Raw genomic sequence first — 23,136 nt, 5'->3', positions numbered from 1 at the left:
TTCAAGACGAGATTCACCTTTACGCATCTTTCAAGTACCATTTCAAGGTTTGATAGACATCCTTCGAAGCTCTGCCCACAAACAGAAAAATCATCCATAAACACTTCCATAATGTCGTCTATAAAGTCAGTGAAGATTGACATCATGCATTTTTGGAATGTTGCGGGAGCGTTGCATAGTCCAAATGGCTTTCGTCGATAAGCAAATGTACCATAAGGGCATGTGAAGGTTGTTTTCTCTTGGTCGTCGGGATGGATAGGAATTTGAAAGAATCCTGAATAACCGTCTAGATAGCAGAAGTGGGAATGCTTAGCCAATCATTCAAGCATTTGATCAATGAAAGGCAGAGGAAAATGATCCTTTCAAGTGGCTTTGTTTAGTTTCCTATAATCGATGCACATTCTACATCTGGTCACAACTCTTTGTGCTATAGATTCGCCCTTCTCGTTCTTAACAACTGTAACACCCCCTTTCTTGGGTACTACATGAACGGGGCTAACCCATTGACCATCGGAGATCGGGTATATGATTCCTGCATCTAATAACTTCTTTACTTCATCCTTGACTACAGTACTTAAGATTGGGTTGATCCTTCTCTGGTGTTCTCTAGAGGTTTTACAATCTTCCTCTAGCATAATGCGATGCATACAGATAGAAGTACTTATTCCTTTTAGGTCAGTGATGATGTAGCCTAATGCAATTGGATATTTTCTTAAGACATCTAGTAACTTTTCAGTTTCAATCTGTCCTAAGTCAGCATTGACTATTACTGGTCTTTTGAGTTCAGTGTCTAGGAATTCGTATCTTAGATTCTCTGGTAGTGTTTTTAATTTAAAGTGTGGTTTCTTCGGGCATGGCATGTGGTTGCGTGTAAGTGCTAAGCATTCGCTTAGACTGTCATTTTGGTATGGTTCACGCCAATTATCATCTTCAAATATTGGAGGGATTTGGATTTTCATTATATCAGAATATGTGGTTTCTTGCATCTCCATCTATCTTACGCACTCATCTATGACATCAAGTAGATAACAGGTATCATCTATAGCTGGCGCTTGTAAGAATTATGTCAAGATGAATTCAACATTTTCTTCTCCAACTTCGAATTTTAGGTTACCTCTTTTCACGTCTATTATGGCTCCGACGGTAGCTAAGAATGGCCTTCCTAATATAATAGGTGTACTGGCATCTTCTTTGATGTCCATGATTATGAATTCTATAGGAATGTAGAATTGTCTTACACGTACTGGGACATTCTCTAGTATACCAACAAGATATTTGATTGAGCGGTCAGCTAGTTGAACAGACATCTTGGTTGGTCTTAGTTCTCCCATGTTGAGCCTTTTACAGATGGTTAAGGGCATTACACTAATGTTGTCTCCTAAGTCGCATAGAGCTTTGTCTATGACAAACTTTCCAATGACATAGGGTATGGAGAAACTACCTGGGTCTTTTAGTTTGGGAGGCATGTTATTTTGGATTATTGCGCTACACTCAGTAGTAAGTGTAACTGTTTCGTTATCCTCGATCTTTTTCTTATTGGATAGGATCTCTTTAAGAAATTTAGCATATGAGAGCATTTGTGTGATGGCTTCTGTAAAGGGAATTGTAATATTCAGTTTCTTCAGAAGTTCAACAAATTTCCTAAATTGCCCTACAGTTTTAGAATTTGCGAGTCTTTGAGGATACGAAATGGATGGTTTATAAGGTGGTGGAGGCACATAAGGTTTTTCTTTCTCTTCGGCCTCTTGGGTATTATCTTCCTTCTCCTTCGATTCACTTACCTTCTCAGTTGTTGGTTTGTCTGGTTTTTGGTACATGGCAGAATTTTGGAGTCTTGGATCTACTGGTCCGTCTAGTTCTTTTCCACTTCTCAATATAACGGAATTTGCATGTCCTTTTGGATTAGGTTATGGCTGTCCAGGAAATGTGCCAGCGGGAGCAATAGTAGATTCTTGTTTTTTAGCCACTTGTGAAATATGTGTTTCAAGCATTTTGTTGTGGGTGGCTAAGGCGTCTACTTTGCTCGCTAATTGTTTAAGTTGCTCACTAGTATGCATGTTTTGGTTCAAGAAGTCTTTGTTTGTTTGAGTTTGGGTAGCTATGAAGCTTTCCATCATTAGTTCAAGGTTGGACTTCCTAGGCATGTTAGAATCATTATTAGCTGGCTTTTGATATCCAGGCGGAACAGCGGGTGCTTGGCCAGGTGCATACAAGGCGTTTTTGTTCTTATACGAAAAGTTAGGATGATTTTTCGAACCTGGGTTGTAGGTATTCGAATAAGGATATCCTTGTGCGTAGTTTACATGATCAGTGGGGACTCCTGCCAATATCTGACATTTTGGTGCAGTGTGTCCAGGAGTTCCACATAACTCACAGTTTGGAGTCACGACAACCACGGTGGCTGCGGGTGGTATGGTCAAGTTGTCTAACTTTTGAACAAGGGCATCTACCTTTGCATGGACATGGTCAAGGCTACTGATTTCGTACATTCCACTCTTTGTTTGGGACTTTTCTACTGGAGTTATTTCACCTCCCCATTGGAAATGGTTTTGGGCCATGTTTTCAATGAGTTGATAGGCTTCGTTGTATGGCTTGTCCATAAGTGCACCGCCCGCGGCAGCGTCTACTGTCAGTCTTGTGTTATACAGAAGCCCATTGTAAAATGTGTGAATGATCACCCAGTCTTCGAGACTGTGATGTGGACATATCCTCATCATGTCTTTGTATCTCTCTCATGCGTCGTAGAGAGATTCTACATCTTTTTGTCGAAATCCATTGATTTGAGCTCTCAACATAGCATTTTTGCTTGGCGGAAAATATCGGACTAAGAAAACGTACTTCAGTTCTTCCCATGCAGTAACTGTTGAATGTAGTTTTAAGTGTCAGGTTTTTGTTATCGTCTCCACAGGGATTGTGAGATATCGCCGCCGTTCGACAGTTGTTTCAATTCTTAACTCGTAGTAACAAGGGGGTTTTGGTTTTAGTCACAGTATCTTGCATAAAAGTGTAATAAAATGCGGTAAATGTTTTGGTTTTTCTATTTGAGAAATATTGTCAAAGTTAAGATTCGACGATCACTTTGCATGTATATGTTCGATCAACAAAACTTAATAACTCCTTTAGATGACAAACTATTTCACAAAGTCCTCCCAATGTGTTTATCTCTAACACACATTGTGGGTTTTCCCATTTTGATCCATTGTTTATCTCTAACACAATCTATCAAAATGACAACTTTTTGGTTCAACCTTATGGTGAACAAAATCATTCATTACTATCTCTAGCTAACAAACAAGATTGGATGAAAACCTAGGTAAAGAGTTGGTAAACATCTCTCGATCATAAACCAACACAAAGAGTTTTCAATAAAACAAAGTTTTCACCATATATTCATCATTAAAGAGTTTACAAATGAAGATCATCCCATTTACACACAAAGCTAATGATCATCTACATCTAACCTTGACAAAATGAAGAACTTAGCCACTCATTTTCATGGTGGCTTGCACAACAAGTCTCGGTTGAAGGTTGATCAACATCCAAGTCGAAGAATCGAGATTGGATGGGAATCCACCTTTTTATAGAATAATGTTAAGAGATGAAGAAAAATGGGTTTCTAGGTTACAAACTATCTCTAGAGCAATGCTGAAAATATCTAAAAAAAGTACAAAGTATGGAAGTGTAAAAGTATGGCTCCAAAAAGTAGCCCCCTGCTACTTATAGTGCTGCTACTGAGCTGTCATGCTCGCTAGGAGAGCAGAATGGCTCGCCTACCGAGCCCCAAAACGAGGCACCTGAGGCACCTGCGCCCAGAGAAATATCCTTTGCCAGATTTGCATGTTCGCAAGGCGAACAAAACCTTCGCTAGGAGAAGCCCACGCTTCAACCTTCGCTCCAGCGAGCTTATGAGGTTTTGCTACTGGAATTGCTCGCTGGGAGCTCGCTAATGGCTCGCCTAGCGAGTGAGTGCTGGCTGCGCTTTTGACCAAGTCTGGGCGTGTTCGCTACCACCTTCGCTGGCTGCTCGCCCAGCGAGTTTGTTGATGTTTGCTACTGTAAAATACTGGAGATGTTCGCTGGGTGCTCGCCTAGCGAGCCCTTCGCCACAGCACTCGCCTAGCGAGCATGCTGATGAATGCTTTCTTCTCTTGGTCCCTTTGCCAACTTTCTTGTGCCTTCATTTTCTATTATTTCATGCCTAATTCCTGCACAATAACGCACAAATCAAAGGTACCAAGATCGTTTACCATTGTATTGCGATTCATCTAAAACAAAGGCGGTTTCAAACGCTTTAGCAACAAAAAGGAGTGAAAGATGCCCACATTTGATAGCTCAAATAAGCACTTTTGGGCATCTAACAACTCTCCCTAACCAGATTCTTGCTTGTCCTCAAGCAAAGTATGCCTCTTGAAGGACAAGAGGATTTGCTTTAAGAAAAAGGTTTCTCCGAAGTCGGATAAAACGGCTCAAACACAAGAAAATCAACCAGGCATAAGTTCCCAATGGTTAGAATAACATAATGCACAAGAACTAAAACTTAATAGCAATGCGAAATATGTATCTATCCACAACAATATTATCTTGAATGAATCACCCTATCTCTCCTCTTCGAATAAGGATTGAAGAAATTATGCGTTTGCAACCGCGGGGACAATCTCTCTCTCCAACAAACAATGAAGAAATCAATTCAATTTATACAATGTCTAACAATTATAAATGGAAATGCGGAAGCGAGAAGATCACTAAGGACTTTTCCGGTTGTAGCTTGGTTAGGTTTACAAACAAGGGTCATTTCTAAGGCCACTGAAAACGAAATTGCCGATGCAAAAGAGACATTCACTGTACATTATTCACACATCTCAACTTCGTTCCATTTGTTTCTCATTTGAAACCTTCACAACTCTTATTTCACAACTCAATTTTTGTTTTTCACTATTTTTCTTCCAAGCAAGCATTCATTTTCATTTTTTCTATTTTTTCTTTTCTTTCACATCATATTTACAAAACAGATGTTTCTCTTTTCTATATTTTTATTTTTTTATTATTTTCAATGCTTGCTCGGTTTTTCAAGAGTTGTGGCACTTACCGATTCTCTTTTTCGTTCTCCCCAACTTATTTCTTACTCACCCTAAGTGAATGCTCTTGACTTTTTACGGCAAAAGAACAATTATCAAAATTTTCCGGGTTTCAAGAAAAAAGATTTTTGACATCTCGCTTTATTTCAAGTTGAGATTCAACTGTTTAAGCTCAATGGGGTTAACGAATACTCTCTCTGCTCACGGGTAAGTTGTATTTGGAACTGGTTGTGCTCATAAGAAAACAAGCGCCTTGATCATTTCTAATTACTTCCACAAATTCACAATAATAAAAGACCAAGCATGAATCAAATGAATCAACAAAGTTTATTAGAATCCAGCATCTAAGAGTACAATGGAGGTTTCCTCACAATTTGTGGTTCTAAGTCCTAGATGAAACATTCATTCAATTATGTTGCAAAAAGAATAATATTCAATTACAAAAAAGAGTAAAGTTCTTAATGCATTCTAAAATTCTAACCGGAGGTAACCATGTACCTTAGCATTATTCACTTGTTTATTTTTATCATTGCCATCCAAGCTCGGATGCACCTTCATTGGATACTTCTTTGAGGAGCAACCAATCTAGAAGGTTTGACACTCAACAACCAAAAATTTATTAAACAAAAAGAAATTTAAACAAAACACACAAATTAAAAACATAAACAATACTCATTACTTAAAAATTTTAAAAACGTCCATGGGGGACAAAACACCCCCAAAAGTACATAACCAAAATCAAAATACAACAAATCTGAAAAATACAATAAAATAAAACAAACTTAGCCCTCAAAGGACTCAAAACCCTCATCACTACCGGCTTCAGAACCGGTAGCATCATCATCATCATCATCACCATCATCCTCAGCACCACCTGAAGCACCAGCACCAGATGCACCGGCACCCGCCCCCTCTCCAAACATAGGCCTGTCCACAGGCCAGCTAGCGTTCTGCAGAAACTGCTCACGCGTCATCATCGAGTGATCACCGGAGGGGTCACGTGCCTGCAACTGCAACAGCTGCATAGAATCGTGCATGTCAACCATGGCGCGCTGAGTTGCCGCCATCCAATCCCAATTGTAGTTGCAGACAGCCTGCTGGAAAGGATTGGATCCATGAGCAAAAGTACCAGGACCATCAGAAGTCCCGGTATTACCAGCAGCTGCACCACTTCTTAAGTTCTTAGGCTTGCAAAACTTGGCCACATATCTATCATTGATGGCCGGCGGGATCCTTACTTGACTCCGGGAGGGTAGCTTCACCTTCGCATGTTGGCACAAAGCCATGATTAGACATGGGAAAGCAAGGGGGCAGTTAACTCGTGCCCCCGACATTAGCCCGCTCTCGACCACGGACTTCATCTCCAAAGCAATTACCCTCGCCACATCAATTTGAATATTCGTGAAGATGTAGTGAACCAGATGTGCCACTGGGATCGGCACGGTAGAGGTGTGAGACTTGGGTTTTATATTTGTGAGAACCAACATGAGTATCAGCTGAGCCATGGGAATCATGTCCTCCCTATGGTATCTCATTGGAACCCCAGATGGGTTCAACTTAACTGATTTCCCTTCAAATAGTAGGGCAGTGGAAATGGAGTCGGTGTCTCGATGAAGCCTCAAATCCCGGTGGTATGCGTCTCTCTCGTTTTCCCCCAGGTGGAGCGGTTCACCTAGAACACGGTTGATTGTATCCCGATCGAATGCAACCTGACGGCCAGACACTCGTGTTGTCCATGTGAATGGCTCATCATCGTTAGGCAGTGCGTTCGCGTAGAACTCACGCACTGTTTCGATGTCATAGTGTTCAAGCGGAGATATCAACCGGTCCCACCGCTTACTGTGAATCAACCCGGAAAATGTACGGTATTCGCCCTCGGGGTTGATTATGAATCTTTTCTCCGGCAGAATCTTTCTCTTCTCCAAAGCCATATATCTAGCCGCTTGCTTTGGCCCGACAAATTTGTCGGTGTCGAATTGTATGGGCACGGTACGGGAAGTGCTCCCGACCTTTCTCTTTTTAGGCGCGCTTGATCTGGATGCCATCTGCAAAGACATAGAGAGGAAATAACACAAATACAAAACAGATTAGAAAGCAAAACAGAATATCCAATTACTGTCATGTTCGCCACTGATTCGCCTAGCGAGGTGCTAGCGAATCTTGTGGGTTTTGGGTTCTGCCTTGTTAACACTGAAATTTCAGAAAAACCCAAGATCTCATGGTATCTATTTCAGAACAAAATGATTTATCATGAAAGGTATCGTTCTAAGGTACATGCAATTCTACATCCACATGCAAAACCTAATGTACCCATTCCCTCAAATTCACCCTAAATGTCTCATATTCAGAAATTTAATCTTGACAACAAAATGTAAATGAGATAGGACAAACCTGGTGAAAGAGATCGATAGAAGTAGAAATGCACAATGAGGTTTGCAATGTAACAGTAGGGTTTTGTGTGAGATGAAAAATGAGAGTGTGATTGTGAGTTCTGGAGTGAGTTTGATCCTTTATCAGACTAAAAAAAACGAAATAACAAGTGTTTGGGCCCAAATGAGTGGCCCTGTGAAACAGAAATAAAGTGCTGCCACGCAGCGCTCGCTGCTGCTTCGCCTAGCGAGCAGATAGCGAATCAGCTCGCTACTGCCTTCGCCTAGCGAGCTGCTAGCGAGCATGACAGCAATTTGTTTTTTCATAACAGCAGGTAAAGCACATTCAGCAAGGTTTTTCAAAATGGACACCAATACAACATAACAGAAAACTATAAATACTTACAATGTTGGGGTGCCTCCGAACAAGCGCTTGTTTAACTTCGGATAAGCTCGACGGTTCGATGCTCACAGAGGAGCATCCAAGGAAATAGCACATCTCCCGCGATCCACATGACCGCTGAGATAAACCTTCAAACGTTGTCCATTTACCGTCCAACTCTCCTTCTTTTCCATGTCCTCAATGACAATAGCTCCATATTCCTTGACTTCTTTGACCCGAAATGGCACAGACCATTTTGATTTCAATTTTCCGAGGAATAGCTTCAACCTGGAATTGAACAATAGGACCAACTGTCCGGGCACAAAATCCTTCTTTTGAAGCTTTTTGTCATGATATTTTTTTACCTTTTCTTTATACAACCAACTCGAGTGATATGCGACATTGCGCATCTCTTCCAACTCAAGCAGTTGCACTTTCCTTTTCTCACCGGCCAAATCCTTATCAAAATTTAATAATTTCAGGGCCCACAATGCTTTGTGCTCCAATTCAACCGGCAAATGGCAAGTTTTACCAAACACCAATTGAAAAGGAGTTAGCCCAATTAGAGCTTTGAAAGCGGTACGGTATGCCCATAACGCTTCATCAAATTTTTGTGACCACTCTTTTTTCGAATTTGACACAGTTTTCTCAAGAATTCTCTTAATCTCACGATTAGAGACTTCGGCTTGACCATTAGCCTGTGGGTGATACGGAGTTGTCACTCTATGCGATACACCGTAATGTTTTAAGATGTTTTCTAACGGTGCATTACAAAAGTGTGACCCTCCGTCACTAATCAACACTCGGGGGGTTCCGAAATGGGCAAATATGTTTTTCTTCAAAAAATTTATTACCGTTTTCGCATCCGCCCGAGGTGAGGCAATCGCCTCAACCCACTTTGAAATGTAATCAACAGCCACAAGCATATACTCGTTACCATAAGAGGGTGGGAATGGTCCTACAAAATCAATACCCCAACAATCAAATACTTCAACCTCTTGGATGTTTTGGAGAGGCATCTCGTCTCTCTTACCAATCCCACCGCTTCTTTGGCAACTATCATAACCTTGCGCATGGGCATGTGCGTCTTTGAAAATAGTGGGCCAATAAAATCCCGACTGAAGGACTTTAGTGGCCGTTCTTACCCCATTATAGTGTCCGTCGTAAGGCGAGTTGTGACAATGCCAAAGGATGCTCTGCGCCTCATCTCCGGTAACACACCTTCTCAAAAGGTTGTCACCATCCAACTTAAACAAATATGGGTCATCCCATACGTAGTACTTGGCATCCGAGAGAAATTTCCTTTTTTGGTTCGAAGTTAGGTCGGGAGGCACCAAACCACTAGCCTTGTGGTTCGCAAAGTCCGCAAACCACGGCCTAACTTGAACTTTAAAAAGTTTTTCATCAGGAAACTCTTCTCGGATTTCTTTCTCTGAAGCTGTAACCTCCACATTAACTAAGCGAGATAAATGATCTGCCACCAAATTTTCCGATCCTTTCTTGTCTTTGATTTCAACATCAAATTCTTGCAACAAGAGGATCCAACGGATGAGCCTTTGCTTCGAATCCGGTTTGGTGAGCAAATATTTAATCGCCGAGTGGTCGGTATACACTACGACTTTGGACCCTATAAGATAAGACCTAGACTTTTCAAGCGCATACACTATCGCAAGTAATTCTTTTTCAGTGGTGGCATAGTTAATTTGAGCCTCATTAAGAACTTTACTTGCGTAATGTATCGCATGAAAATTTTTCTCTTTTATTTGGCCTAATACCGCTCCGATTGCATAGTCGCTCGCATCACACATGAGCTCAAAATTTAAATTCCAATTTGGAGCGACTATAATTGGAGCGGTAACCAATTTTTCCTTAAAATCTCAAAAGCTTGCAAACATTCATCAGTTAAAAGAAATACCTGGTCCTTGGCTAGCAAATTACTCAAAGGCTTAGCTACCTTTGAGAAGTCTTTGATAAAGCGCCGATAGAAACCGGCATGCCCCAAAAAGCTTCGGATTCCCTTCACATTCACCGGAGGAGGTAACTTTTCAATCACTTCAACTTTAGCACGATCAACTTCAAGCCCTCTTGAAGAGACTTTATGGCCAAGCATTATCCCCTCGGTCACCATGAAGTGACACTTCTCCCAATTAAGCGCAAGATTGGTCTTCACACATCTTTCAAGAACCGTTTCCAAGTTTGCCAAGCATAGACTAAAGGAACCACCAAATACTGAGAAGCCATCCATAAAGACTTCCATTGTTTTCTCGATAAGGTCGGCAAAAATAGCTTGCACACATCTTTGGAAAGTCGTCGGTGCATTGCATAACCCAAAGGGCATTTTACGGTATGCGAAAATTCCAAAGGGACATGTGAAAGCCGTCTTTTCATGATTGGCCGGGTCAACCGCAATTTGGTTATACCCGGAATAGCCATCTAAGAAACAATAGTATTGTTGCCCCGAGAGTCTTTCTAACATTTGATCCATGAACGGGAGTGGAAAATGGTCTTTTCGATTTGCGGTATTCAACCGCCTATAATCAATGCACATACGCCACCCCGTTGCAACTTTGGTCGGGATCAACTCATCCTTATCATTTCGAATCACAGTAATGCCACCTTTCTTCGGAACCACATGCACAGGACTAACCCATGGGCTATCCAAAATTGGGTAGATCATTCCCGCATCCAACAACTTAACAACTTCCTTCCTAACAACTTCCTTCATAGTAGGATTTAAGCGGCATTGTGGTTGAGCTACCGGCTTAAAATCCTCTTCCATTAAGATCTTGTGCATGCAATAGGAAGGACTAATTCCCTTGAGATCGGAAAGAGTCCAACCCATGGCTTCTTGATTCTTTTTCAACACTTTGATCAAACGGGCTTCTTCATCTTTTGTCAAAAGATTGCTTATGATAACCGGTTTTGCCTCGGTCTCATCGAGGAATGCATACTTCAAAGTAGAAGGTAACATTTTCAATTCAATAGGCGATTTTTCCTCATTAACCTCCTTCTTCAAGTCTTCCTCCTCAACTTCCCACGGTTGTAGTTCGTTTAAACTATCAAGTTCCCTTAAGCATTCATCAAGAGCTTGCTCTTCTTCAACTGTGAAAACTTCAAAGGAGTCATCAAGAGCTAACTCCATAGGAGATATCTCATGAATATGCTTAGAAACTTCAAAGGTTGCCTCTTCAATCGCATCAATGCGAAAACTATCACGTCTATCATTTGAATGCTTCATTGCTTCGAATAGGTCAAATGTAACTTCTTCATTTTGGACCCTTACCTTCATCAAACCGTCGTCAACGTCTATCATCATGCGCGCGGTTTTCATGAACGGTCGGCCAAGAATGAGCGGAGCATCATCATCTTCTTCCATATCAATCACAATGAAATCGACCGGGAAAAAGAATTTGTCGACTTTAACCAAAACATCTTGGGCTACGCCATGAGGATGGGTAGTTGACTTATCGGCCAATTGCAACGTCATCCGGATGGACTTAATTTAAATGTTGCCAAGCCTCTTCACAATAGACAATGGTATAAGATTAATGCTTGACCCCAAATCAATTAGTCCCTTTCCGACATAGACATCACCAATTTTAACCGGCAAAGTAACTCGTCCCGGATCAACCTCTTTTTTCGGAAGCGTCCGTTGGATGATTGCACTACAACTAGCATCGAGGACAATCGTCTCCGGTTCTGTATACCTCCACTTTTTTGTAAGTATGTCTTTCATGAATTTGGCATACTTGGGCATTTGCTCCAGTGCTTCGGCAAACAGAATGTTGACTTGCAGTTGTTTGAAAATATCCATGAATTGGGCGTAATGTCGTTCATTCTCCCTTTTAGATGGAGCATGTGGATAAGGAAGGTTTTGGATTGGAGTAGCGCTCACTACCTCCTTTCCTTTAGCAACTCTAGAACTTCTCGCTCTTTTCTTTTTCACTTCCTCCACCATTACTTCATCACTCTTATTTTTCTCAATTTCAAAACTTTCTTTCTTTTCAACTTCGCCATTCTTTTCGTTCTTTTCAACTTCTTCATCACTCCACTCCCCAACTTCACCATCAATTCTATCCTCTATTATTTTCTCCTCATCATTTTTCTCAACCTCTCTTTTTTCACTCTCATCTCTTTTCTTACTCTCACTAATCAACTCCCTTCCACTTCTCGTCGTTATCGCTTTACAATGCTCTTTAGGATTAGTTTGCGTGTTCGCCGAAAAAGATGGACCGGGTTGTTGTTCCGCTAGTTGCTTAGCAAGTTGTCCGACTTGAGTCTCGAGGTTTTTGATTGCCGCATCGTTACTTTTTTGATTAGCCATTGACATTTGCATAAATTGTGTCAATGTCTCTTCTAGCTTTGAAGTCACGACCGACGGTTGTTGAGGTTGGTAAGGATTTTGGGGAGGGTTTTGACGGCTAGAAGAACCACCCCCATAACCTTGGTTATGGTAATAGTTACTCCTAGGTTGGAACCGTTGATTCCCTTGGAAGTGTTGTTGTTGATTTTGAGGATGTGGTTGATAAGGTTGTTGTTGTTGTTGTTGTCTCGGTTGGTAGTCTCGTTGGTTCGCCATGTAGTTTACTTCTTCAAACCCGGGAGGTGGACAAAATCCGGTGTCATGCTCACCTTTGCAAAGCTCACAACAAGCTATTTGTTTAGCTTTTGAAGGTTCTCTCAACTCTTTTATTTGTTGAGTTAAGAGTTCCACTTGTTGTGAAATGAGTTTGTTTTGGGCAAGAATAGCATCGTTCGTCCCAAGTTCAAGCACTCCCAGCTTCTTCAAAGAGTTGTCTCTACTTTGACTTTGGAGGTCATTTAAAGCCATTCGGTTAATAATATCTGTAGCTTCTTCGGCGCTTTTAGACAATAAAGAACCACCCGAGGTAGCATCCAACAAAGTCTTACAATTCGGTTGGAGGCCATTTTTGAAAATGTGGATTTAAGTCAATTCATCAAAACCATGTCCTTTACACTTCCGAAGCATGGATTTGAATCTTTCCCACGCATCATTCAATGATTCGTTGGTCCCTTGTGAAAACACGGAGATTGCTGTTTTGGATTCCATGAAACGGTTGTGGGAGAAAAATCTTTCAATGAACTTCTCTTCCAACACGTTCCAATCCGTCATGACTGCAGGTGTTTGATCCAAGTAGCAATCTTTTGCTTTGCCGAGCAAAGCGTGGGGACATAATCTTTTGAACAACGGTAGCTCTTAAGCTTGATCAACTCCGACCGCCAATGCTATCTCATAAAATTTGGTGAGAAAAGCAAAGGGATCTTCATGGTCCATTCCGGTGAATGGACTTCCATATAGCAAGTTAAGAGTTCCCGTCTTCATCTCGGCTTGCCTTCCCGTGTGGTTGGAAAACTGAGCAGTATTCCTTGGACTGTTGACACAAGGTGTGGACATGGGCGGTGGTTGTGGTGGTTGATCCATGATAGATATGAAAGGTGGTGGATGTGTTGTAGAAGAACTTTCTCCTTGTTCTTGTCGTTGTCTAGCTTGTTGCCTCCTTCGTCTCGTTCTACTATTCAGTCTCCTGGCGGTTCTTTCGATCTCAGGATCAAAAAGAAGTTCGTCCTCAGGAACCTGCCCTCGCATAAAACGAAAGTTGCACACTAAACCAAACAAATTACAAGCACAAGTCAAAAATTCAAAAGTTAAAAATTAAGCAACTATTACGATGCTCGCAATATCAATTAACAATCCCTGGCAACGGTGCCATTTTGTTGAATGTAGTTTTAAGTGTCGGGTTTTTGTTATCGTCTCCATAGGGATTGTGAGATATCGTCGTCGTTCGACAGTTGTTTCAATTCTTAACTCGTAGTAACAAGGGGGTTTTGGTTTTAGTCACAGTATCTTGCATAAAAGTGTAATAAAATGCGGTAAAAGTTTTGGTTTTTCTATATGAGAAATATTGTCAAAGTTAGGGTTCGACGATCACTTTGCATGTATATGTTCGATCAACAAAACTTATAAACTCCTTTAGATGACAAACTATTTCACAAAGTCCTCCCAATGTGTTTACCTCTAACACACATTGTGGGTTTTCCCATTTTGATCCATTGTTTATCTCTAACACAATCTATCAAAATGACAACTTTTTGGTTCAACCTTATGGTGAACAAAATCATTCATTACTATCTCTAGCTAACAAACAAGATTGGATGAAAACCTAGGTAAAGAGTTGGTAAACATCTCTCGATCATAAACCAACACAAAGAGTTTTCAATAAAACAAAGTTTTCACCATATATTCATCATTAAAGAGTTTACAAATGAAGATCATCCCATTTACACACAAAGCTAATGATCATCTACATCTAACCTTGACAAAATGAAGAACTTAGCCACTCATTTTCATGGTGGCTTGCACAACAAGTCTCGGTTGAAGGTTGATCAACATCCAAGTCGAAGAATCGAGATTGGATGGGAATCCACCTTCTTTTTGTAGAGTAATGTTAAGAGATGAAGAAAAATGGGTTTCTAGGTTACAAAATATCTCTAGAGCAATGCTGAAAATATCTAAAAAAAGTACAAAGTATGGAAGTGTAAAAGTATGGCTCCAAAAAGTAACCCCCTGCTACTTATAGTGCTGCTACTGAGCTGTCATGCTCGCTAGGAGAGCAGAATGGCTCGCCTAGCGAGCCCCAAAATGAGGCACCTGCGCCCAGAGAAATATCCTTTGCCAGATTTGCATGTTCGCAAGGCGAACAAAACCTTCGCTAGGAGAAGCCCACACTTCAACCTTCGCTCCAGCGAGCTTATGAGGTTTTGCTACTGGAATTGCTCGTTGGGAGCTCGCTAATGGCTCGCCTAGCGAGTGAGTGCTGGCTGCGCTTTTGACCAAGTTTGGGCGTGTTCGCTATCACCTTCGCTGGCTGCTCGCCCAGCGAGTTTGTTGATGTTTGCTACTGTAAAATACTGGAGATGTTCGCTGGGTGCTCGCCTAGCGAGCCCTTCGCCACAGCACTCGCCTAGCGAGCATGCTGATGAATGCTTTCTTCTCTTGGTCCCTTTGCCAACTTTCTTGTGCCTTCATTTTCTATTATTTCATGCCTAATTCCTGCACAATAACGCACAAATCAAAGGTACCAAGATTGTTTAACATTGTATTGCGATTCATCTAAAACAAAGGCAGTTTCAAACGCTTTAGCAACAAAAAGGAGTGAAAGATGCCCACATTTGACAGCTCAAATAAGCACTTTTGGGCATCTAACAGTAACCGAGTTGGATGACAAGGATTGCAACCAAGCCCAAGCTTTGTCTCTTAGAGAGAAAGGAAAAATGCGTAGTCTTATCGCATCTTGAGATACACCGTTCGCCTTCACAGTGTCTGCGTACTGCACAAACTTGGTCAAATGTTCATTAGGGTCGTCCGTAGGATTTCCAGCAAATTGATGTTGTTGGACGGCTATTAATAATGAGGGTTTTAACTCGAAATCGTTTTGATTGATAGTAGGGGCAACAATGCCGTTGTGAGGTTCTTGTTGGGACGGGGTAGCATAGAACTTAAGAGGACGATTATGTGGTTCCACTGTATCCATGGTTGGTTTTTCAACTGGTTTAGTAGCAGGAAAGAAGATATCGGGAATATCGTGTTGGTGTAAGCCCTAGAGGCCAATACTTTTGGTACTTGTATCGAATTATTTAAAGGCATTTTCTTTATTATGGTTGATTAATAAAGTCACTGGAATAGATAGTCCGTTTAATGTATTAAGTGTGACTTAATCATGAGAACACATTAAACATAAGGACATTATTCTTAAAGTATCCGTAGTCGAGCTTTAGTGTGAAGTGGGATAACATTAAAGCATTAAGACTATTATGTTTGTAGACTGATGATCACATCTCATGGATCATGGATAAAGAGTTATCAAGCCTTAAACATAGGTATGAATATTAGGAGTAATATTTATACCGGATTGACCCGCTATGAGAATACTATATAGAAAGTTATGCAAAGTGTCATAAGTTATTCTCATGGTGATAATAGTGTATACCACTCTTCGACCTGAAACCATTATGGATCCTAGATGTAGAGTCGAGTGCTTTATTGCTGATCCAACGTTGTCCGTAACTAGATAACCATAAAGACAGTTGATGGGTACTCCACGAAGCATGCTGAGGGACATGAGTGTCCTAGATGGAATTTGTCAATCCTGCGTAACAGGATAAATGTCTATGGGCCCAATATTGAACTGGACAAGGGTGACACGGTCTATACCTTGTGTTCAATATAGACATAAGGGCAAAGGGGTAATTATACACATAATTATTATCACAGGAGGTTTTGTCAGATCACATGACATTTTCGTGACTTGGGTAGCAGTGATGTGTTGCTAGATACCGCTCACTGTTTATTATGTTAAATACGTGATTTAATATAATTGCCAACGCCGCGAAAACCTATAGGGTCACACACAAAGGACGGATTGATGAGAGATAGAATAAGTAAGGAACATCGTAAGGTACGGTGTACTTAAGTAGAATACGAAATATGGTAAGGTACCAAATACTTAAGTGATTTTGGCATTTTATGAGATATGGGCCAAAATGCACTTAAGTGGGCTTTTTGGCTTGAAGCCCACACAAGTGGTTCTATAAATAGAACCCCTTGGGTAGAAGCATTATAACTCACTGAGACAGAAAACACAACTGAAGAGTTGGAATTTCGTATCTCTCACTCACTCAAAGCCTTCATTCATAACAGCTAGCACTGCGATTGAAGGAATCCGTTCGTGTGGACTGAGTAGAGACGTTGTCATCGTTCAACGTTCGCGATCGCCCCGTGGATCTGTATCAAAGGTTTTGATCATTATCAGAGATCTGTATCAAAGGTTTGAATCGCCACAAGAGGTAACGATTCTATCACTGATCATGCCCATTCGTAAGGATCACTAAATGGAGAAATTTTTTAAATTCCGCTGCGCCTTGGATAGCAATTCTCCTTCAGTGGTATCAGAGCCACTTATGAAACCATGAATCTGATATCTGTTTTTGTTCTGTAATAATATGATTAAAGACAGAATGAATCAAAGGTTAAATTGAGATCGATCAAGTTACATATATGTGATATATGTAACCCTGATGCAAAATACATTATATATGATATAGTGTTCTTGTTTCGTTCATTCAAACCCTCAATGATTGTTTTCCTTTGAGCGATCAATGGTCGTTTGCTTCTTGATCCGACATTAGTATGGTGAAGCAATGACGTGTTGATCAATCATACTGAATTAACAATCGAGATGTGTTTGACGGTCTAAAATTGGTGCATCAGGGTTAGTGACGGCACAAGGGTTGTGTTGTTAGAGAGTTATGCGATTGGGGTTTGACGGCACAAGAGTTGTGCTTTCTAAACACTTTTTGGAACAGTGTTAACCGGTTAACGCATATGGTTAACCGGTTAACGCAATGCGAAATTAAAATTTTTTAAGTTTTCAAACAGTGTTAACCGGTTAACGCATATGGTTAACCGGTTAACGCAAGGCGGAAAACAGTTTTCCAAGACATTTTCAAACAGTGTTAACCGGTTAACGCATTTGGTTAACCGGTTAACGTAAGGCAGAAAACATTTTTTTTAGATTTCAAACAGTGTTAACCGGTTAACGCAAGGAAATTTTCACCCGTTCGGCTAACTCAGTGCTTTAAAAGTGTCAAGTGTTGATACGAAAAACGACATCGATTTTAAATGAATTGTTCATTAAAATGTGATGATCGGTCGTCGAAATTTAATTTGATTTTAATTAATTAAAGGAATTAATAATAATAATAAAGTGTTTATTATTGTCTTGTGGTGATCGGTTATGGCCTTAGTTTTCCTTTGTTTTGTTTTGCGTTTTTAAAATACGACCTGCGTGTCGTGCCTCTCTCTTAATCTCCCAAATGTAACTTTTTTTCTCATCTCACTCCCTCGTATGTAAAACAAGTTTCTTTTATGTAATGTAATGATATGAAGAAAGCAAAGATGTCAGTGCCAAAGGAGGACAACCTTGAAGATCTTGCTTGGAGAAACTTAGATCGTTGTAGGTTAGCTTAGGTTCTCTCATTGGCTTGGGAGAACAATTGCGCTAGGGGCCATAACTGTTTCATTATGTATGTATGTATGTTGATGCATGTGAATGTATGTTGATGCATGTGAGAGACGGTTTATATGATAAACAAGCCGGTGAGATCAGAAAAATTGCAATTCCCTCAAATTAAATATTAAGTTTATGCTTTCCAAGTTTTAACACTCATCAAGACTAGTAATGGATAATGTAGGTTTCGCCTACGCGAGGTGCATGATCTATATATTAGTAAGGTGTGATGGGATAATTGTAATATCCAACTGTTAAAACAATGGGTCAAACTTAACTAAACAAATTATGAGAATATTATATATGTTTGCTTTCCAAGTTTTAGCACTCATCATGACTGGTATCGAATAATGTAGGTTTCGCCTACGCGAGGTGCATGTTTTGTATTAGTTAAGGTGCGATGGGATAATTGTAATATCCAACTGCTAAAACGATGAGTCAAACTTGATTATAATTTTCTTATATATGTTTAGAAGCAAGAGTTGGGAATAATCCATATGATGGATTGGAATAAGGAGTTATTCACCCAATTGAAATTTTCGAGAGTTGTATGAGATACAATTGGAAGGAGTTCCTACCTAAATAACCTAGTTTTGTGTAATCCGCCTACGCGGACTTAGAACGAAGTGAAATATGGATCTCGACCCACTAGAAAATCTTCCAACGGGATTTTCCGAATCAGATGATGAGGGTCATTTGTTTTGAGTAAAATAGTGGGAGCATATTTAATTAAAGGCCTAATTGAATATGTCAATGATATTTATATTTTCATTAATCCTTATGTAGATTACCATGACAGCAAACACCTCTAACAACATCCTGCGATCAATCCTTGATAAGGAAAAATTGTCTGGGACAAATTTTCTGGATTGGCACCGAAACCTGAGGATTATCCTCAAACATGATAAAAAGCTGTATGTCTTGGAGACACATGTTCCTGAAGAGGAACCTCCTAGTTCTGCACCTAAGGCAGAAAGAGATGCTTATAAGAAGCATGTCGATGATGCCAATGAAACTGCTTGTCTCATGCTGGCTACCATGAACTCAGAATTGCAAAAGCAACATGAGAACATGTCAGCGTTCGATATGATCGAACACCTGAAGTTGCTCTATCAAGAGCAAGCAAGGCATGAGAGGTTTGAAGTTTCAAAAGCCCTTTTTCAAAGCAAGTTAGCTGAGGGAGCCCCTGTAGGTCCCCATGTACTCAAGATGATTGGGTATGTGGAAAACCTTGAGAGATTGGGTTTTCCCCTCGAAAAGGAACTTGCAACTGATTTGATCTTGCAATCGTTGCCAGATAGTTTCAGTCAATTTGTCCTAAATTTCAATATGATTGATATGGACAAATCTCTTCCTGAACTGCTCGTCATGTTAAGAACTGCCGAGTAGAATCTGAAGTCAAAAGGGAAGTCCATTCTGATGATCGGAAATGGAAAGAGACAGAACAAAAGGCCCACTAAGCAGAGTGATAAGGGGAAGGGCAAGGAAGTTGCCAATCCCAGACCCACTGCTGTTTTGAAGCCTAGTGGAGGCATAGCAAAAGAAGGCACCTGCTTCCATTGCGGTAAGACCGGACACTGGAAGAGGAACTGGCCAAAGTACGTGAAAGATAAGAAGAATGGAGTAGAGACTTCAACTTCAGGTATTTTTGTTATTAATTTATCTACTTCTGCATCATGGGTATTAGATACTGGATGCGGTTCTCACATTTGCACAAATGTGCAGGAACTAAAAGGGAGTAGAGATTTGGCAAAAGGTGAAGTCGACCTACGAGTTGGCTATGGAGCAAAGGTTGCTGCTTTAGCCGTAGGAACTTTTGTATTGACTTTACCTAGTGGTTTAATAATTCAGTTAGAGAACTGTTATTATGTACCAGCAATTAACAGGAATATTATTTCCATTGCTTGTTTGGACAAGTTTAGTTTTTCATTTATAATAAAGAGCAATTGTTGCTCAATTTATTTGAATGATATATTCTATGCTACTGCACAAATGAACAATGGACTATATGTCCTTGATCTTGAAATGCCTATTAATAACATTAATACAAAAGGGTGAAACCTAACGAGTTAAAACCAACTAGGTAAGAATATTAAAACTCTTCGATCAGATCGAAGTGATGAATATTTAATCCTAGAGTTTGATGACCATCTGAAAGAGTGTGGGATCCTATCCCAACTTACTCCTCCTGGAACATCCCAATGGAAGGGTGTATCTGAGAGAAGAAATCGAACCTTGTTGGACATGGTCCGATCCATGATGAGTCACACCAATCTTCCAAACTCCTTTTGAGGACATACACCATTGACATCAGCTTACACACTTAACCGTGTTCCATCCAAAAGGTTGAAAAGACACCATATGAGATATGGAGTGGTAAGAGACCACATATGTCTTACATGAAGATTTGAGGTTGCGAAGTTTATGTGAAACGACAAATTTCAACTAAGCTTAAGCCCAAATCTGACCAATGTTTATTTGTGGGGGTATCCTAAAGAAACAAGAGGATATTACTTCTACGATCCTTCGGAGGGCAAAGTGTTTGTCGCTCGAACATGAGTTTTCCTAGAAAAGGATTTTAATTCCAAAGGAACCAGTGGGAGGAAAGTAGAGCTTGAAGAAATTCAAGAATCACAAAGCATCGATACACATATGGAGGAATTAGAGCAGGAAACACAAGTAGTTGTGTAAGAGCAACCTGCTCAAGTAGAACAAGACCAGCGTAGGTCACGCAGGATACGTCACCTACCTGAGATATATGGATATCTGATCAAGGTGATGTATTACTCATGGATCAAGATGAGCCTGTGACCTACTCATGGAATCTTCGCCTTGATGAAACAGTAAAACTGTATGGATTCATCAAGAACGAAGATGAGCCTTGTGTCTACAAGAAGGTTAGTGGGAGCATGATCGTATTCCTGGTATTATATGTAGATGACATATTACTCATTGGAATCGATATCCCTACCCTGCAACAAGTAAAGTCTTGGTTGGGGAAATGCTTTTCTATGAAGGACCTGGGTGAAGCAGCCTATCAGAATCTATAGAGATAGATCATGAAATGCTTGGCCTAAGTCAGAGTACATAGACAAAGTGTTGAGACGCTTTAATATGAATGATTCCAATCTGGTTATGTGTTTTGCTTAAATGGTGGTACTGTGAGCTTGAAAAGTTCAACGCAAGATGCAGTTGCTGATTCTACAATTGAGGCTGAGTATATTGCTGCCTTAAGTGCAGCAAAGGAAGCTGTTTGGATCAATAAACTTGGCATAGTCCCTAGCATTATGGATCTCATTGGTCTCTATTATGATAACAATGGTGTTATCGCACAAGCTAAGGAGCCTAGATCTCACCAACGATCCAAACACCTACTTAGACGTTGTGTGAAAATATGTAAAGTACCTACACTTGAAAATGTTGCTAACCCACTCACAAAGCCTCTTGCGCAGCAGAAGCATGATGGCCATACTAGATCAATGGGCATACGGGGTATGCCTGATTGGCTCTAGTGCTAGTGGGAGATTGTTGATGTAAGACCTAGAGGCCAATACTTTTGGTACTTGTATCGAATTATTTAAAGGCATTTTCTTTATTATGGTTGATTAATAAAGTCCCTGGAATAGATAGTCCGTTTAATGTATTAAGTGTGACTTAATCATGAGAACACATTAAACATAAGGACACTATTCTTAAAGTATCCGTAGTCGAGCTTTAGTGTGAAGTGGGATAACATTAAAGCATTAAGACTATTATGTTTGTAGACTGATGATCACATCTCATTGATCATGGATAAAGAGTTATCAAGTCTTAAACATAGGTATGAATATTAGGAGTAATATTTATACCGGATTGACCCGCTATGAGAATACTATATAGAAAGTTATGCAAAGTGTCATAAGTTATTCTCATGGTGATAATAGTGTATACCACTCTTCGACCTGAAACCACTATGGATCCTAGATGTAGAGTCGAGTGCTTTATTGTTGATCCAACGTTGTCCGTAACTGGATAACCATAAAGACAGTTGATGGGTACTCCACGAAGCATGCTGAGGGACATGAGTGTCCTAGATGGAATTTGCCAATCCTGCGTAATAGGATAAATGTCTATGGGCCCAATATTGAACTGGACAAGGGTGACACGGTCTATACCTTGTGTTCAATATAGACATAAGGGAAAAGGGGTAATTATACACATAATTATTATCACAGGAGGTTTTGTCAGATCACATGACATTTTCGTGACTTGGGTAGCAGTGATGTGTTGCTAGATACCGCTCACTGTTTATTATGTTAAATACGTGATTTAATATAATTGTCAATGCCGCGAAAACCTATAGGGTCACACACAAAGGACGGATTGATGAGAGATAGAATAATTAAGGAACATCGTAAGGTACGGTGTACTTAAGTAGAATACGAAATATGGTAAGGTACCAAATACTTAAGTGATTTTGGCATTTTATGAGATATGGGCCAAAATGCACTTAAGTGGGCTTTTTGACTTGAAGCCCACACAAGTGGTTCTATAAATAAAACCCCTTGGGTAGAAGCATTATAACTCACTGAGACAGAAAACACAACTGAAGAGTTGGAATTTCGTATCTCTCTCTCACTCAAAGCCTTCATTCATAACAGCTAGCACTGCGATTGAAGGAATCCGTTCGTGTGGACTGAGTAGAGACGTTGTCATCGTTCAACGTTCGTGATCGCCCCGTGGATCTGTATCAAAGGTTTTGATCATTATCAGAGATCTGTACCAAAGGTTTGAATCGCCACAAGAGGTAACGATTCTATCACTGATCATGCCCATTCGTAAGGATCACTAAATGGAGAACTTTTTTAAATTCCGCTGCGCCTTGGATGGCAATTCTCCTTCATATCGTACCTTCGATGGTACTCTAGTATTCGGCGTCTTAAATATAAGAAACGCTCTAATTCTGCGATTGGTGGTGCTAAGTTTTCGCCTTGTAAGCGAGTACTTGGCATACAATCGGGGAAATAAGGGAAAGGAAATTAGTTTTTACCTTATTTTATACTGCACAACGAAAGAATCGCAAATCAGGTCCCCAGCAACGGCGCCAAAAACTTGATACGTCTCGTGACTGTATATAAAATATAGTCTATCGGGTACTTGACTGTAAGTGCACAGTCCAGTCGTTTTAGTTTTAAAAGATATCGAACCCACAGGGACCGATGGTCAAACTAATGCTATCGATG

The 23,136-nt window shown here is 40.4% G+C and overlaps 1 non-coding gene across 1 annotated transcript; it reads left to right on the top strand.

Annotated features, from left to right (window-relative positions):
- Positions 1-2,688: 2,688 nt before the first annotated feature.
- On the top strand, positions 2,689-2,795 carry LOC127099153 (small nucleolar RNA R71). Its single transcript, XR_007793696.1, has one exon. It is a non-coding gene; the product is annotated as a small nucleolar RNA R71 (small nucleolar RNA).
- Positions 2,796-23,136: the final 20,341 nt, after the last annotated feature.

The sequence above is a fragment of the Lathyrus oleraceus genome, chromosome 6, assembly GCF_024323335.1.
Source record: "Lathyrus oleraceus cultivar Zhongwan6 chromosome 6, CAAS_Psat_ZW6_1.0, whole genome shotgun sequence".
Classification (NCBI taxonomy): Eukaryota; Viridiplantae; Streptophyta; class Magnoliopsida; order Fabales; family Fabaceae; genus Lathyrus; species Lathyrus oleraceus.
The sequence above is the reverse complement of the archived record's forward strand: the minus strand, read 5'-3'. Positions and strand labels throughout refer to the sequence as shown.